The 19,265-nt window shown below is 36.2% G+C and overlaps 1 protein-coding gene across 1 annotated transcript in view; it reads right to left on the bottom strand.

Annotated features, from left to right (window-relative positions):
• The window catches only part of ZNF569 (zinc finger protein 569), a 76,028-nt gene extending 62,432 nt beyond the window's left edge, over positions 1-13,596 (bottom strand). The window contains exon 1 of the mRNA XM_054589088.1: positions 13,558-13,596. The gene's annotated coding sequence lies outside the window, so the exon portion shown is untranslated. The remainder of the gene's footprint in view (positions 1-13,557) is intronic.
• Between the last annotated feature and the right edge of the window lie 5,669 nt (positions 13,597-19,265).

Genomic DNA, 19,265 nt, shown 5'->3' with positions numbered 1-19,265 from the left:
GGGCTAGAGATGCCTAAGGAGAGACTGAGGACAGAAGATTTGGGGACAGAACTGAGAAAACAGATGCTGGGATCCTGGTGCTGAGTCATCCCTCATATAGCAGCAGCCCTCAAGCTCAGGCAGACCACTCCCCTCCTAGAGACAGCAGCCTGAGGGGGAAACAATATCTCTAGACCCAGGAGGGATTCTGCCCCACCCTATGGTGCTTAAGCTTGACTGCTAAGTGCAGAGTGACTAACAATGAAGGACAGTGATTAAGATGACAGGCTTCCCAGTCATAATGCCTAGGACTGAATCCTGATTCTACTACATCCTTCACCTATAACCTTCAGCAAGTTTCTTAATCTTTCTGTGCTTCTTTACCCATTCATGAAATAAATAAATAAATAAATAAATAGAGAGTAGACTCCTTATGAAGATTATATAGGGTTGTCTATGTAAAACTTTAACAATAGATGTTAACTTTTATTTGCAATTTTTATTGGGAATTTTTTCTTTATTACTTTTTTAATTGTGAGTTTTTTCATGTCCTATATATAGTTTTTTACTGGGTTTTAATATAATTTGTAAATATATATAAAAACCATACTGAATCTGCCATATGTATTACTAAAATTTTTGCCATGTTTTGCCTATTTATTTATGGTGATGGTATCAAAAAAAGAATGCATTTTTATGTACTTAAATTTAGTTGAGCTTCTCTTTGACTGCCTATGAGTTTGATATTATGCCAAAAAGGCAAGTTAGCATGTGTAGAAAATATACTCAAGAAGGTTGTCTTGAAGTAACTGAAAACTCTCATACACTGTTAAAGCTGTAATTTTTGACAAGTATTTTGGAAAACTGTTTGGCAGGTGACCTTATATATAATTGATGACTAAGTAATTCTACTTCTGCTTTATACCCAAAGGAATGTGCATATATGTGTAACAAAGGATATCTACAAATAAGTTCATGGCAGTAACTTTTGTAATTGTCCATAAATAAAACCTACCTAGATATCAGTAATAGAATGGATAAATAAAATTGTGAACTACAACTACATGCCATTCAGCATGAATCTGATGAATATAATATTAAGCAATTCATCATGAATATAATATTAAGCAAAAGAAGCCAAACACAGAGTACATAGATTATATGAATTTAAAAGATAGGCACAAAGAATATATGGTGATAGAAGTTAAATAGTGGTTATCCTTGGGATAAGGGTAATGACACAGAAAGGTACAGGAGTCTAAAGTGTGTCAGGGTAGTGTTCTATTTCTTGATCTACTGCCTATGCTGGTTACACAAATGAGTTCATTTTTAAAGTTATCTGAGTTTGATAAGAAAAACTAGAGATATACAGAAGCTGCTAGGTAGGGATACACAGTCAAAGAAAGTTATATCTCAGTACAGCAGAGCTTTGAGCTGAGGGTACAAAGGCAGTGAGATATGTTTGATATTGAAGGGTAAAGAGTACATATGAAAGACAAAAATTCCAAATGAAGAGTGAAGATAAAGGATGAGGTTTTGAGGAAAGGAATTACTCTTGAAGAGGAGTCAGATATCATTTACTCTAAGAGCAAAATAAAGAAGAAATAAGGAACTGTGGATCCAATTCATTAAAACCACAAATATTCAAAAAACCATGCATACCAGGCATTGTTCTAGGGGCTGAGATAACAGCAGTAAATGAAATAAAACATTCTCTGTTTATATTCTAGTAGAATAGAATTATAAAAATTTACCAGCATTTTTTACTTTAAATTATGGCCCAATCTATAGCAAATGCCTATTGAAAAGACAGATAACTATGTAGTGTCACTTGAAAGACATAGATCCTATATATTTTTAAAGGTATTTTAGTTCTTTTTTTAATGAGGTATGGCATGCATAAAATAATGTGGTACAATGCACTACACTGAAGTGTAAAACCTGATACATTTTATAGTTATATATTTGTGTACCTACCATCAGGTCACGATATAGAATATTTTCAGTACTCCAGTAGATTCCTTCATGTCTCCTTCATGGTAAATACCCCTTCAAGGGTAACCATTATTCTGGTTTCTATCATAAGACATTAGTCTTACAGGTTTTCAAACTTCACATAAGTGAAACCATATAAACTATACTCTTTGGATTTACAACTATATTTAAAAAAAAAACAACCAACTGAATACTAACTGAAGAGGAATCTTATAACCAAAAAATTTATAGAAGAAGCCACATCAAGACTGGTAGGGATGACTATAGGAGATCCTCCTACAGCCAGTGGCTGAGGTTTTAGAGGGATATTTCAATTGCAGGAGTTTGCCCCTAAGAAGCATGGGGCCTAAATCTCAAGCTAGGCTCTACAGCCAAGAGCACCAGAACTGCTAAGAGGCACCCACATAACATCCAGCTGTGAAACACAGCAGGGTTTCTGTCTGCCAGGGAGAGATGGAGTCTGCTGGAAATGCAGACACACTCTTAAAGGGATAATGCACAAAATTTCATTCCCAGCCACTCACCATTGGCTCTTGTGGAGGGAGGGTGGAGCTGACTAGAGTTGCCTGAGGAGAATCTGGGGTTTGTGGCTCCCAGAAGGAAGCTGGTTGGAGAGCCACCAGAATCTCTGTGCTGAGTCATTCTTCCATAACTCAGACACTGTTTTCTTGAGTATAAAGTATTCCCCTCTGTGTGGTATCAGCCCAGGAGAAAGCAATTGTCCACCCTCTGGATTCCCTCTTATTCACCCTGCAGAGCTTAGGCCTGGCGGAAAAGTCAGCTGACTTGGTCAGGGTATAGAGGACTGAGCAGTCTCAGGGGATGTCAGTGACTGAGTTGTCTAGGGATGGAGACCATTCCCTCTCTTTCCTGTGAACATAACTGGCATTTCCCCCTTGTAGGGTAAGTGGAGGCAGTCTGGCTTCCTCACCCAGGTGCTTGGGTCACTAGAGGGAGCGGCTTCTCACAACCTTGAAGGAGTCTGATAAAGCAGTGTTCTCACAGCCTTGAGCCTGGGTCTTATGGCCTTGAGTCTGGGTGCAATAAACAGCCCCTTAGCCTTGAGTAGGCTCACATGTGTAGCTCATGCCAGGTTACCTCACTTTTTGGCCTGAAGCCGGCTTCATTTGTGCTACTACTTAAGGAGATAGGGACTTCTGAGAGAGAAAGAGAGAGAGAAGAAAGGGAGTAAGGGAGTCAGGCGCTGACATAGATGTGGGCTTGTGGCCCATGTGACTCCAGAATAAAGGCATGTCAAGCATCCCCACGGCTTCATACATCTTCCTCTGTCTACCTGAGTCTCAAGTGGACCTGCCCAGCCTAGGGAGGCTGCAATACATCCCTCATTGGAGATTCCATAGAACCACCCTTCCAGCTTCTGGCACAATCAACCCTTGGACTCTGGAAGCCCCATTTCCCCTATTACCCAGCCAAATTCAGGACAAAATCTGCAAAAGACTTAGTTGTGTGGCTCTGGGGAAGGGACTACACCCACCACATTCCCCAACTCCATTAGCTTCATCCTCCCAATTCTGCCAGACGCTCTTTCAGTGACTGACCCTAACAGGCAGCCAGCAGTCAGAGGCAAACGTGGGCAGACATTGGGGTGTCCTAAAACCTTTGCTGACCTGCCTCTGGGCCTGGAGCTGATTAAAGGCAAACTTGGTATGCAGCTTGGTCCTTCCACTAAGGACCAAAGCCCAGCACAGGCAGCCACAAACTGTGTGTCACCTGTGGCTCCAAACAGATTGATGAGCACTAGGCAAAGACAGTGTCTGAAATTGGCTTGGACCAGAGTCTCTCCCAAGAGCCCAGAATCAACATAGCCAAAGGTCAGCTTCAGACAACATCATAGCAGGATCCAATAAGCTTCACAAACAATACAGACAAAGAAAGATCTTGGCAGGCACCAAACCATGCTGAGGTGCATTCCACTTCATGTGGTCAGCACCTGCACAGCAGTTTGCAAACAATGATGGAAACTGAGCCACAGAATCAGCCAACCTGCGAGTTGATTCCATGCACAAATGGGCCAACAGCAATCAAGATTCAATTATGACAAGAAGGTTCACATAACCTACACAAAAGACATCACCAGAGCACCCAGCTTAGGTGATCAAAAAAGCTGTGCCACTGGTTTCCAAGGACACCTACTAAAGAAGGCCACTCCACAAAGATTGGGAGTCATAGCAAATCTATCTAATACATAGAAACAAACACAAAGAGGCAGCCAAAATGGGGAGACAGAGAAAAAGGCCCCAAATGAAAGAACAGGAGAACTCTCCAGAAAAAGGGCTAAATAAAATGTAGGCAAAAAATTCATCAGATATAGAATTCAAAATAATGGTTAGTAAGATGCTCAAGGAACTTAGAGAAAATAAAACAGCATGAAAAAGAACACAGAAATCACTAAAAAGGACCCATGAGAAATGAAGAATACAATATCTTACATCAAGAGAACAATGTAAGAAATGAACAGTAGGTCAGGTGAAGCAGAAGATCAAATCAGCGACTTGGAACACAAGGTAGAAAAAACAATCAGAGCAGCAAAAAGAAAAAAAAAAGAATTACAAAGAATGAAGATACTTTAAGAGATCTTTGGGACAACATGAAGTATAACAAAATCTGCACAATAAGGGTACCAGAAAAAGAAGAGAGAGAGGTAGGAAGCAAGAACCTATTTGAAGAAATAATGACTGAAAACTTCCCTAACCTAGTGTATAGAAAAAGACACACAAGTTCAGGAAGTGCAAAGTATTCCAAACAAGATGAACCCAAAAAGGCCTACACAAGACACATCATAATTAAAATAGCAAAGAGAGAAACTTCAAAGCCGCAGGACAAAAACAGTTAGTTACCTTTAAGAAAGGTCCCATAAGACTGGCAGGTGATTTCTCAACAGAAGCATTTCAGGTCACAAACAGCATGTAATATTCAAAGTGAAAAAAAGCAAGGATCTAGATCGCAAGAAGGCTGCAAAGTAGCTGGAAGTTTCATCAGCTTTCTCGCAGCAACGGCTCAAACTTGCAGCTAAATTGCAGAGCAATCAACCTGAAAATCCAGTTGAAGTATAGCTGATCTAAAATTTTATAAACAGAAGAATGGAAGATGATGGGAAGACAGAAGGAGAGGGTGGACCCTTGCACATGTGTGGCAAATGTGAAAGCAGAGGAATACTGCAGCAGCAGCGCTTCTTCTCTGTGGGGGTGTGCGGTCTCAACCCCCAGCAGCGGCCCCAAACAAGAGCAAGAAGAGAGGGGAAGGGAAACTTGAGCATAACATCAGCTGGTGGGAATCAGTAGGGACTCAATCCACCTGGGAGACTCGAATTCCCCATCCCAGAAAAGAAGTAAGCTCATTGTTACATAAAACTACCTTGGAATGTTTCCTCAGATCTGTGACTATTGTGGGGGGCCACATGGCACTTCAGGGCTAAAGAAGGGGTTCGCTGGGTACATTCAGCTGTGACTTCATGGAGCCCCCTGTTCTCTGGAAGGACTTTGGGCAGAAAACCAGTCAGAGTCCAGCCTGTGAGGCTTACGGAAAAGGGCTTTCTCTCCCACACTGAGCACACAGATGCCACCCCTTCCCCACCCGCTGAATCGCTTGGTCCACCCTGTCCTGCGGTCAGTTTTCCGAAGCGAGGATGGGTTGTGCTGAGGATGGGATGTGGCCCCATTCTGCTTGGTTGGATGGCACAAGAGTGGGACATTTGGCCTATTTGGAGCCAGAGCGGAGCTGGGAATTTCACCCTGCTATACTGGCGGTATGTGGACAAATTGGAGTGCCAGGCGTCACTGATTTTATTTTATTTTATTTTTATCCTGTTCTGCTTGGTTGGGCTGCCAAAAGGTGTCAGCGGGACATGCAGAGCTGGGTTTCTGAAACTGTTTCACAGACGGCCTTCTGTTCTGGAGTCAGAGACATTTGCTGGGCTCTGCAGCCAAACCTGCAGCCAACATCATATTCAATGGGCAAAATCTAAAAGTGTTTCCTTAAAATCAGGAACCAGACAGGGATGTCCACTTTAAGTACTCTTATTCAATATAGTATTGGAAGTTCTAGACACAGCAATTAGACAAGGAGATAAAATAAAATGCATCAAAATTGGGAAGGAGGAAGTAAAACTATCAATAGTCACAGAAAACATGATATTATACATGGAAATCCACAAAGACTCCACAAAATTCTACTAGATTTAATAAATTTGGCAAAGTAGCATTATACAAAATTGATATCCAAAAATTGGTGGCACTTTTATACACCATAATACACTTTCATAAAGAAATTAAGAAAACAATCCCATTAAACATTGCAACAACAACAAAAAATACTGTACCTAGGAATAAACTTAACCAAGGAGGTAAAAAACCTATACTGGGAAAGCTATAAGATATTGACAAAATAAATATAAAAAGACACAAACAAGTGGAAGCATAATACTATGTTTATGGAGTGATGAATTAACATCACTAAAATGTCCATACTACCAGAGGCAATCTATAGATTCCATGCAAGTTTCATTAAAATACCAATGGTATACTTCAAAGACCTACATCAAATATTCCAAAAAATTATATGGAACCAAAAAAGATCCCAAGTAGCCTCAGCAATCCTGACAGAGGAGAACAAATTTGGAGAGACCACAATACCAGATATAAAACTACAAGTATACTACAAAGCCACTGTAATCAAAACAGCCTGGTACTGGCAAAAGAAAAGGTATATAGATAAATGGAACAGAACAGAGAGCCCAGAAATTAACCCATGTCTTTATGGTCAATTAATATTTGACAAAGGAGGCAAGAGCATATGCTATCGTAAAAACAGTCTTTTCAATAAGGTGTTAGGAAAAATTAGACTGATACATGAAAAAAAAATGAAACTAGACCACCAACTTATACTATACACAAAAATAAACTCAAAATGGATAAAAGACTTAAGTGTAACTCACAAAACCATAAAAATCCTAGAAGAAAACATAGGCAGCAAAATCTCAAACATCTCATGTAGCAATCTTTTTCCCAATATCTCTCTTAGGGCAAGGGAAACAAAGGAAAAAGTAAACAAATGGAACTACATCAAACTAAAAAGCTTCTGCACAGTGAAAAAAACCATCAACACAATGAAAGGGAACCAGTGTATGGGAGAACATACTCACCAATGGTACATGTAATAAGGGGTTAATTTCAAGATATATAAAGAACTTATATAACTCAACACCAGGAAGGCAAACAACCCAATTAAAAAATGGGCATAGGACCCCAATAGACAATTCTCCAAGTGGGACATACAGATTGCCATTAGACATATGAAAAATTATCAGTGCCACTAATCATAAGAAAGATGCAAATTAAAACTACAAAGAGGTATCACCTCACACATGCTAGAATGGCTACTATCAATTAATCAACAAACAAAAAAAAGTGCTAGTGAAGATGTAGAGAATAAGAACCCTAGTGCACTGTAGGTGGGAATGCAGACTGGTGCAACCACTGTGGAAAACTATATGGAGTTTCCTCAAAAACCTAAAAATGGAATTGCCATTTTACCCAGCAATCCCACCTTTGGCGATATATCCTAAGAATCCTGAAACACTGATTAGAAAGAACATATGAACCCCTATGTTAATAGAAGCGTTATTTACAATAGCCAAAACCTGAGAACATCCCAAGTGCCCAGCGGTAGATGGGTGAATAAAAAAATTGTGGTACATTTACAGAATGGAATATTACGCAGCTATAAATAAAAAAAAAAGAAGAAGGAACTCTTACCCTTGTGACAGTATGGATGGACCTGGGAAAAATTATGAGTAGGGAAGTACACCTTTCAGAGAAAGACAAATACATATGATCCCACTTATATGTGGAAATTAAGGAACAAAATAAATTGATGAACAACATAACAGGGTCATGGATACATGGAACACACTGACAGATGTCAGAAAGCGAGGAGCTGGGGGACCCTGGAAGAAATTAGCCAAAGAACATATATGTATATATGCATAGCTCACGTACACAGGAAACAATGTAGTGTGAAACTGGGTGGACAAGGGCTGGGTGGAGCAGAGCAAAAGTGGGGAAATGGGGAACATCTGTAATACTGTCAACAATATAATAATAATAAAAAATAATAATTATATTATATATATATATTTTTCAAAAAAGCAAGGACCTACAACCAAGACTACTTTAATCAGCAAGGCTATGATCATCTAAAATTGAAGGAGAAATAAGATCTTCTCAGACAAGAAAAAGCTAAAGGAGTTTGCTACGACCAAACCTGTATTACTAGAAATGTTAAAGGGCCTGTTTGGATGAGGAGAAAAAGAGGTAAAGGAGGAGAAAGAAGAGAAGGGGGGAGGTGGAGCAGAAAAACAGAGGAATAAAGTTAAAAGAATAATATGGCAATAAATATGTACCAATCAATTTAAGCCATTGAAAGGTAAATGGCTCAAATGCCCCAATCAAAAGACACAGAGTAGCTGAATGGTTACGAGAGCAAGACCCATATATTGGGTTGAAAAAAAAGTTCCTTGTGTTTTTACCATAAGATGGGTCTAGTAGTGCTTAGTTGTCTTTAACTTCATTCAAAACAATTTTGTTAGATTGTATTGTGACAGTTTTCATATCAGTGTGCATTTAAAAAAAATCAAAATTGGTAAATTTTTGTGTAACCATTTTAATATGGAAGAAAATATACAACAGTTTTGGCATATTATGCTTTATTATTCCAAGAAAGGTAAAAATGCAACAGAAATGCAAAAAGAAAAGATTTGTTCAGTGTATGGAGAAGGGGCTGTAACTGAACAGGTCAAAAGTGGTATGCAAAGTTTCATGCTGGAGATTTCTCGCTGGACAATGCTCCATGGTCAAGCAGACTAGTTGAAATTGAAAGCAATAAAATCAAGACATTAATTGAGAACAATCAATGTTATATCACTCAGGAGATAGCTGACATACTCAAAATATCCAATCAATAACGCTAGTGGTGAAAACGTAAAATGTGTCATTTATTTTACAGAAAAAACTGAATGAACTTTTTGGCCAACTCAATATATGCCATCTACAAGAGGCCAACCTCTGAAAGAAATCTTGCTGGACAAAAAAAGAAATTGATAGCAATACAGTCATAATAAGGGATTTTAACACCCCATTAACATCAATGAATAAATATTCAAAATAGAAAATCAACAAGGAAACATGGCCTAAAATGATACACTAGATTGGATGGAATTGGTATCTTCAGAGCATTTCATCCCACAGCAGCAGAATATATATTGTTTTCAAGTGTACATAGAACATTTTCTAGGATAGACCACATATTAGGATACAAAACAAGTCTCAGGAAATTTAATAATATTGAAATCATATCAAGTGTCTTCTATGGCCATAATGGTATTAAACTAGAAATCAATCACAAGAAAAAATTGAAAAACACACAGATACATGGAGGCTAAATAACATGTTACTAAACAACAATTGGGTTAACAATGAGAGCAAGGAAGACATCAAAGGATACCTTGAAACAAATGAAAATGAGAACACAACAATCGGTGAAACACAGTGAAAGCAGCCCTAAGAGGGAAATTCATAGCATTACAGGCCTATCTCAAGAAACAAGAAAAAGTTCAAATAAACCATCTATCTTTACACTTAAAGAACTAGAAAAATAACATCCATCAAAGCCCAGAGTGAGTAGAAAAATATAATAAAAACAGAGCAGAATTTGAAAAAATAGAGTATAAAATAACAATGTAAAATCAATGATACCAAGAGCTGGTTTTTTAAAAAGATAAACTTGATTGAAAAACCTCTAACCAGACTCATTAAAGAAAATAAATGAGGAGCAGTAACAACTTACATCAAAGAAATAAAAAGAATTGTAAGAAAATATTATGAACAACTACATGCCAACATATCTGACAACCTGGAAGAAATGTATAAATTCCTAGACATACAACCTTCCAAACTGAATCAGGAATAATCAGAGAATCTCAATAGACAGATTACAACTAGTGAAATTGAAGCAGAAATTTAAAAGTTTCAGGAAACAAAAGCCTTGGACTGGACAGCTTCACAGGTGAATTTTACCAAACATTGAAACAAGAACTAACATCTATCCTTCTCAAACTATTTCAAAAAATTAAAGAAGAGGGAAGACTCCAAAGCTCATTTTACAAGGCCAACATGATCCTAATTGCCAAACCAGGTAATACACTACAAAGAAAGAAAATCATAGGACAATATCCCTGATGAACATAGATGCTAAAATCCACAACAAAATATTAGCAAACGAAATCTAGCAATACATTGTAAAGTAATACACCATGATCAAGTGAGATTTATTCTGGGGATTCCACGTAGGTGCAATACATGTTGTCTGTATTACACCACATAAACAAAATGAAGGATAAAAACCACATGATCATATCAATAGATGCAGAAAAAGCATATAATAAAATCCAGCACTCATTTATGATAAAATCTCTCAGCAAAGTGAGAAGAGGGAATATATCTAATATATGACAAACCCATAGCCAACAGCATACATAATGGGCAAAATCTAAACGTGTTCCCTTTACGATCAGGAACAAAATGTGATGTCCCCTTTCACCACTCTTATTCCACACAGTACTGGAAGTCCTAGCCACAGAAATCATTCAAAAAGAAGAAATAAAAGGTATTCAAATTGGGAAGAAAAAAGTAAAATTGTTGTTCTTTGCAGATGACATGATACTGGATAGAGAGAACCCTAAAGAGTCTACCATAAAACCACTAGATTTAACAAATGAATTTGGCAAAGCAGCAAAATACAAAATTAATATCCAGGAATCAGTGGAACTTTTATATACCAATAATGACTCTCAGAAAGGGAAATTAAGAAAACAACCCCATTCACAATTGCTTCATAACAAATAATATACCTAGGAATAAGGCAAATTTAACAACAGACGTAGAAGACCTATAATTGGAAAATTATAAGATACTGAAAAAAGAAAGTGAAGAATATACAAGTAAGTGGAGGTATATACCATGTTCATGAATGGAAGTATTGATATTATTAAAATGTCCATACTATCAAAAGCAATCTACGGATTCATTGCAATTACTATCAAGATACCAGTGGCATATTTCACAAAATTAGAACAAATATTCCAAAAATCTATATGGCACCATAAAGGACCCCAAATAACCAGAGCAATCTTGAAAAAGAAAAAGAAAGTTGGAGGAATCACACTAAAATCTGATTTTAAACTTTTTAATCACACTACCTGAAAACAAACTAATCAAAACAGTATGGTACTGGCATGAAAACAGACATATAGATGGAATAGTATCAAGAGCCCAGAAATAAACCCATGCCTTTATGATCAATTAATATCTGACAAAAAGAAAAGGCAAACATTCAACAGGGTAAAGATATTCTATTTAATAAATAGTGTTGGGTAAATTGGACAGATATGTGGGGAAAAAAACAAACAAAAGAACTAGACCACCTTCTTATACCATACTCCAGAGAAAAAAATCTCAGAATGGATTAAAGATAAATGTTAGACTCAAAACTATAAAAATTCTAGGAGAAAACAGGCAGTAAAATCTTGGAAATTTCTGGTAGCAATATTTTTTCTGCTATATCTCCTCAGGCAGGGGATATATCCTAAATAAAACAAAAGAAAATTTTGCTACCTCTGGTTAGGATTTACAAAACGTATCATCTATATTACAGGAATCAGACTGTTTTAAAACAGCTAGATAATCAAATTTTGCAAATTTTGTCAATTTTCTATATTGTTAAGGTACATATTTAACTATTTTTGATTTATCCATTCACAAATATTTACTGAGTACTTTTTTTGTAAAGTATTAAGGATTTTTAAATAAAGGACTGATGGTGGGAGGTGGGGGTGGGTGGGGCATGGGAAAGCAGTGGTGGGAAAATGGAGACAAATGTATTTAAACAATAAAAAAATTTAATAAAATCAAATCATAAAGAAAAAAATGTCTAAATTATGGTCTATTCCCTCAAAGGTTACAACCCCCTTGAAAAGGGAGACCACTTGTGCATTAAAGTTGGAGATTATAGTTGAGTAGGTTCTGGGGCATGAATTTTGAAGGAAAAAAAAAAAGGCTACTTAAGCTGTAGCCATGTTGTATCTGAGGTGAAGATAGGAAGTCCAAATTTAATTGAGGTCATAAGCCACAGGAAAAAAGGATGGTAGATGGAGTTAGCTACATAAAGGGTTTTATACACAGTAATTTTTTAAAAAGGCAGAATATTGGCACAATCTGTAAATGATACTCCCTAAACAGCAAGTATATTTGAAAAGTTTTACAAAGTGATCAAGTTTAATAATAGTTTTCAGTTACCTCTCTTTGTGCCCTTCACTTGCTTAGGGATTTTCTAAATGTCATTGGCTTCTTAAAGATGGAAGAATCTACATTTGAAGAGCATCAGGAATATTTTAGGACTGTACCTCAAGCTCTGTCCACTTCAGGTCACACATCTTTGCTACTTTCTCCAAACAGATAGATACCAAAAATCCAATCTGGTTGCATTAAGTGTGGGAAATGAAGGAGAGAGGAGGAAGAGCAGGCATTAAATAGGGCAAATGGAAAGGCTTCCAGTTACGTCCAGAGGATGAATTATTTAGTCAGTTAAATCAGTGGAGAGTTTCAAGTCAGAAAGTTAGAAGACAACATTATTGGCAAAAACTGGATTTCTGGAAAAATTTTGGGGACTTTATTCAAAAAGCTATGTCAGTCTTTAACTATCATAGGAAGCATCTGGTCCATATTTGAATGGGGAAGTATGCATTCTAAGTTGATATTATACAATTTAACATCACCAGGGAAGGCAATCTATAGCAATATTTGTGTGAAATTGAGGGCTCCTTCTTCCAATTACATTTTTCAAAGGTTATTATTATCTGTGATTTCTTCAAAGAACAACAAATAAATTGAATTCAGCTATACATTATACACATTCACACACATTTATTTCTGGCCTCTCATTCCATATTTTTGTGAGATTTATCCATGTTTTTGTGAAAAGCAGTAATCTGCTATCTGTTTTATTGTTGTGTAGTCTTCTACCACATGAAATACTATAATTTATCCCTTTATCTGATAATCTTCATTTGTGTTCTTTCCAATGCTAAGTTATTTTAACATATATTCTTTTATGATTGAACAAAACAAACCATCAAAAAAACTGGATTTATCAACTATGAGAGGTCATACAACAATGTATTCACTTACCTAGATGCCAATGAAAAGCTTACTTCTGTTAAGAAATATTCATTTTTATCCTTATGTACAATGAAAATTATGTAATGAATTTCTGCTCTGGTTTGCTTTACCTATAATAATAAAACTCAAAATTGTAGCCCAACTTTAATCTCTGAATGAACGCTTTCCTGCAAAAACATGTAACTCTTTCCTGGTTTTAATCCTCCAACTCTATTTCTTCTGAAAATATTTATCTATATAAGATTTTTCAATTTACTGCATGGATTACTGCAATCCTCTTAAACTACACTGTAGAATAAAGTAAGGAACAAATACACTTTTTAAAATTTACCTGGGACTCAGTCATTTCCTCTTCTTTCTGGGAATGGACAGGGCCTGAGAAGGCAGAGCTGGAGAAGAAAATAAAAGCCATTAGACCAGGCTTGTTCTTTGGTTTCGGAAACATGCACTCACAACAGTTAAGGTAACACTGAAACAAAATGATATTTGGGTCCATCAGAAAAACCAAGAATATTAATAACACAGAGGTGCTAATAAGTACAAGGATGACTAGTGTGATCATGTGGAGCTTAAAATAAAGTGAAAAGGAATAGGAGTGATATATGGAATAGGAGATGCAAAGGAATAGGAAATGGAAGTAAATAGGAGATGCCCCATGAATTTATCCATAGCTCTGTATCAGAGAATAAACAGCTCACATGGAGCTAGCTAGCCTCATGAAATCATATAACCAAGAAAATTATAAAACTGACAAAAACCTGAGGTATTTTAGTGTATTGAAACATTTAAAGAGAAATATTTAAGTACCAACTAAATGGGAATTTAACCAAAATGGTGACATAATTATATTTCAAGGCAGTAGTAGAAAGTTTGTGTGTGAGAATGAAGTGTATGAGAGATATTGGCAGTGTTAATTCTTACTTTCTATATAAAAAAAGAAATCGAAATTTTAAAAGTGTCAAATAATAGCAGGATAAACATATGATTTAGAAAAATAGAGTAAAAACAAGAAATTAACTTACAATTAGAAAGCAGTTCTCTCTTGGAATAGGAATTAGGAATGGGGCGAAAAGGAAGAGGGTATAGTCAAACCTCAGTTTTCAAATGTCTTGGTTCTCAAACAGTTCGGGTCTCGACCAAGTTGTTTATGGAAAAAATGTCTCAGTTGACTAACAAAAGTTCTAGTGTCAATTCTCTACTCGACAACCATTTCATGCTGATACCTGTATGATCAGTCATGCGTCTCTCAGGTGAAAAAGAAGATTCAGTTTTTTAACAAATCCCTTCTCAAACAATTTCCAAGAATGCATTAGTTTGAGAACCGAGGCCCCACTGTATAGTTTTTCTCATTATTATTACAAGACTGGTAGCACTATTTGATTTTTTAAAACAAATTCACATCTTACTTCTCCCCAAATACAAATTTAATAAAAAAATGTACACCATTTCTATAGAGTCAAGCAATACCATAGTGTATAAGGAACATGAATATCCTCCCCTGCCCACATGCACAGCCCCTTTCCCAGTTTTAATTTGCGGAAAATTCATCTGTTTTTTACTATCCTTTTTTTCGTTTTATTTTTTCTTTAGTTGTTTTTGGCTTGTTTTAAATGATTTTTGTTACTCATTTGGGTTTTATTCCTACAGGATCTTTTAAAACAAACTTTAGGCCAGATGAATTATAGTGGGAAAGAACAATGTCCTGGGGGCAAAGAGATTTGCTTTCTAGTCCTCTATGCCATGAATAAGCACTGGGACTCTGGGAACCCCATTTTCTTAGAACCATTATAATCAACACTCTTCTTTTATTGTTGTTCAATTACAGCTGACCCTATTTTGCCCCCATTACTCTCCCCTACCTTACCCACCCCCACTTCCCACACTCAATCAACTTTTAAGAGGACACCAGCGTTGTGAAATTCTGTAAAGAAAATTTCATACCTTGTTAAGGAAGAAGAATCATCATATTCTCCATCCTTAGATGGCTAGATGCAGCAGATAATATTGCTACCTAAAATAGCCATTGCCCCCAAACTGGTACATTTACACAATGGATTACTATGCAGCAGAAAGAAGGAACTCCTACCTTTTGCCACAGCATGGATGGAACTGGAGAATATTCCAGCTTAGTGAAGTAACAGTCAGTGAAAGACCAATACCATATGATCTCACCTATGAGAGGAATCTATTGAACAAAATAAACTAACAAACAAAATAGAAGCAACAAGCATGGAAAGATGGAACAGACTGAAAGTGACTAGAGGAGAGGGGTATAATGGTGGAAAGAAGGGGAAGGGACTAGACAAAGAACATCTATGAATGACCCATGGACATGGACAACAGTGTGGGAATTAACTATAGGAGCGGGTTGGTGGGATGGGCAAAAGAGGGCAAAGGGGGAAAAACTGGGACAACTGTAATAGAATAACAATTTTGAAAAATGATTTAAAAGAAATAGACATTGCCCCCACCTTATTCCTTGAAAACTAGACCCTAATTTTATCACAGTGACAACATACCTTCTACCAAGGATGAATCATGATTGATCTATATCAATGATGGTAATCCTGTTCCCTTTTGCCAGTTACTCCCTTTCTCAGCAACCCTTCACAGCTAAGGGTTACCATGTGACACAGTATTAGCCAATAAGACTTGATTAGGCTGATGGAGGAGTGCAGGGTAAATGAAGGCAGTCTGGCTTCCTCACCTAGATGTCTGAGCAACTAAGAGAAGCAGTTTCCCATAATCTTGAGAATGGGCCTAATAAGTAGTGCTATCATAGCCTTGAGGCTGGGTCTGATAAATGCTTCCATAGCCTTGAGTGGGCTCACACGCATAGAATGAAGCTCTGTTGTACAATATCTGTTGGCTCCCTGCCAACTTTGTCTGCATTTGGTATATAAGGGAAATAGGGGCATGGGACAGGAGCCACTCTGTGGAACAAGAGAGAGGGGACAGGTGACATGCAGTTGGACACATGGGGACACAGAGCTTGAAGCATGCATGGATTGCCCATCCCAGCAGCTCATGAATATTCTTCTGTCTGCCTGAATCTCAGGTGAACCCGTCCAGACTTGAAAGGTTCCCAACACAGAGGGTAATGGAAATTTTTCTGTCTTCTAGTTTAAGAAAAGACAGAAGAGCTATCCAACTACAGTAACAAGGTTTGGGTAATTCCAAAGATCTGTTTGCACTAGTTTAAAGATGCAATAAAAGTCATCTATTGGGGGTGGGGGAAATGGACACTATTTTACAAAATGACAGGTCAGTTGCTTTCTTCCACATCACCTTCAGTGAGGTTATGTCATACATTTATAGTACAGTAAGTACATTTCTCATAGTCTGCATTTCATTTTGTTTCCACCCCAATCTCATTGATAACTACAAAAAAAAAAAAGATTGCTAGGAATTTGATTAGGGTTGTGTTTAACCTATAGATGAAATTGAGAGAAATGAAGATAAGTTTTCTGATACATAAATGTAGCATATTTTTCTACTTATTTTTTATTTCTTTCATCAGCTTTCCATTTTCAACAGAGTGCCTGCAAATAGTTTGTGAAATTTATTTTTAAGTATTCAATTTGGGGAGATGTTAATAAATTGGCACTTTAAATTTTATTTTATATTCCAATTGTCCATTTCTGGAATATAAAAATGATTTATTTTTCAGGAGCTTCTCATAGATTCTTTGGAGTTTTCTACTTGTTTACAAAAAGAGTTTTTTTTCTAATTTGTATGTCTTTTATGTTGTTCTCTTGCTTTATTGCACTGGCTAGTACTTCCAATGTGATGGTGAATAATGGTGGTGACAGAGGACATTCTTGCCTTGCTCACAGTCTTTGGGGTAAAGTATTCATTATTTTATCATTAAGTAAATGTAAGCTCTACATTTTTTGTTTTGTTTTGAAGATGGACTTTATTAAAGGATGTTCCCTTATAGTCCTAGTTTGGCTAGAATTATTTTTTTATGAATAAATGTTAATTTTTAAGTTATTTTTCTGCATCTATTGAGATGAGAATACGATTATTCTTTAGTCTCTTATTATGGTTAATTATAGTAACTGATATTCAAAAAATGAACTTGAAATTCATCTTGCATTCCCAAGATGAACCCATTTGGTCATGATATATTATCCCTTTTGTATATTGCTAAATTCAGTTTTTCAATTCAATGTTGAGAATTTTTGTTTCTAAGTCTGTGAGAAATATTGGTCTGCAGTTTTCTTTTCTTATGTCTTCCTCTGGTTTTGGTATCATGGTAAGGCTAGCCTCATAAAATGATTTGGAAAGTGTTCCTCCTTTTCTATTTTCAGGAAAAGCTTATAAAGAATTGCTGTAATTTCTTCCTTAGATGCTGCTATTTCAACAGTGAAATTACCTGGGCATGGAGTTTCCTTTTCAGAAGGCATTTTAAAAAATGAGATATAATTGACATATAACATTATATTAGTTTAGGTATAAAAACAACAATTCAATATTTGTATGCATTGGAAAATAATATAGTTAATATATGTCACCTCACATAGTTACAAAAACTTTTTTCCTGTAATGAGAACTTTTAAGTCAACTCTTTTAGGAACTTCCAAATGTGTGGCACAGGATTATTAACTACAGTCAGTATGCTATACATTTCCATGACTTATTTTATAAATGGAAATTTGTACCTTCTAGCCTTCCTCATCCATTTCTCCAACTCTTCCTGCAGGACACCCTCTCACCCCAACTTCTGGCAACCATCAATCTGTTTTCTGCATCCATAAGCTTGGTATTTTGGGGGGACACTTTTTTTTGTAAGATTTCATGTGTAAGTCAGATGATGTGGTATTTGTTTTCTATGAGTTAGTTCAGTTAGCATAATGCCCTCAAGGTCCATCCATGTTGTTGCAACTGGCAAGATTTCATTCTTTTTTATGGATGAGTAATATCACATCTGGTATATATACCACACTTTTAAAATCCACTCATCCATCAATGGACACTTAGATCGTTTTCATATCTTGGCTGTTGTAACTAATGCTACAACAAACATGAGCTGCAGATAATTTTTAAAATTACTGTTTTCATTCCTTTGGATAAATAACCAGACGAGGGGTTGGATCATGTAGTAGTTCTCTATACTATTTTCCATAGTGGCCATACCAACTTACATTTCTACCAACCGTGCACAAGGGTTCCCTTTTCTCCACATTCTCGCTAAAACTTATTATTTCTTGTCTTTTTGATGATATCCATTCTAATGAGTGTAAGGTGATGTCTCATTGCGGTTCGATTTGCATTTCCCTGGTAATTAGTGATGGTGAATATCTTTTCATGTACTTGTTGGCCATCTGTACGTCTTCCTTAGAAATATGTCTATTCATATTTACTGCCCATTTTTAAATTCGATCATTTCTTGCTATTGAGCTCTATGACTTCTTTATATATTTCACTATTAACCCCTTATCAGATATATAATTTACAAATATTATCTTCCATTTAGTGGGTTGCCTTTTCATTTTGTTGATGGTTTCCTTTGCTAGGCAGAGGTTTTTTTAGTTTGATATAGTCCCACTTGTTTATTTTTTATTTTTCTTTGGTGTCATAGGTTTCTAACCACAAATTTAATTTCATTAATAGGTATACAACTATTCAGGTTATTTCTTATTGAGTAAATTTTGATAGTTTGTGTCTTTCAAATAAAATTTGTCCACTCATATAAGTTGAAGAATTCATGGGCAACAAGTTGTTTGTACTATCTTTTTATTATCCTTTCAAGATCTCTGGGGTGAGTGTGATACCCCATATTTCAATCCTAATATTGGCAATTTGTGTCTTATCTAATTTTTTTCATAGTCTTTCTAGAGGCTTAAAATATTATTGATATTTACAAAGAAACGGTTTTTTGGTTAACTAATTTTCTCTATTGTTTTTATGATTTTCAGTTTGATTGAATTCTGCTCTACTCTTTTTGTTTGTTTTTGCTTTTTAGTCAGGTTTATTGAAGTATAATTTACAGGCAGTATAAGTTCTGACAAATTGGATAGTCATCACCACAATCAA

This window comes from Pteronotus mesoamericanus, unplaced genomic scaffold, assembly GCF_021234165.1.
Source record: "Pteronotus mesoamericanus isolate MK-2021 breed Mesoamerican mustached bat unplaced genomic scaffold, CSHL_Meso_final scaffold_165, whole genome shotgun sequence".
Lineage (NCBI taxonomy): Eukaryota > Metazoa > Chordata > Mammalia > Chiroptera > Mormoopidae > Pteronotus > Pteronotus mesoamericanus.
The sequence above is the reverse complement of the archived record's forward strand: the minus strand, read 5'-3'. Positions and strand labels throughout refer to the sequence as shown.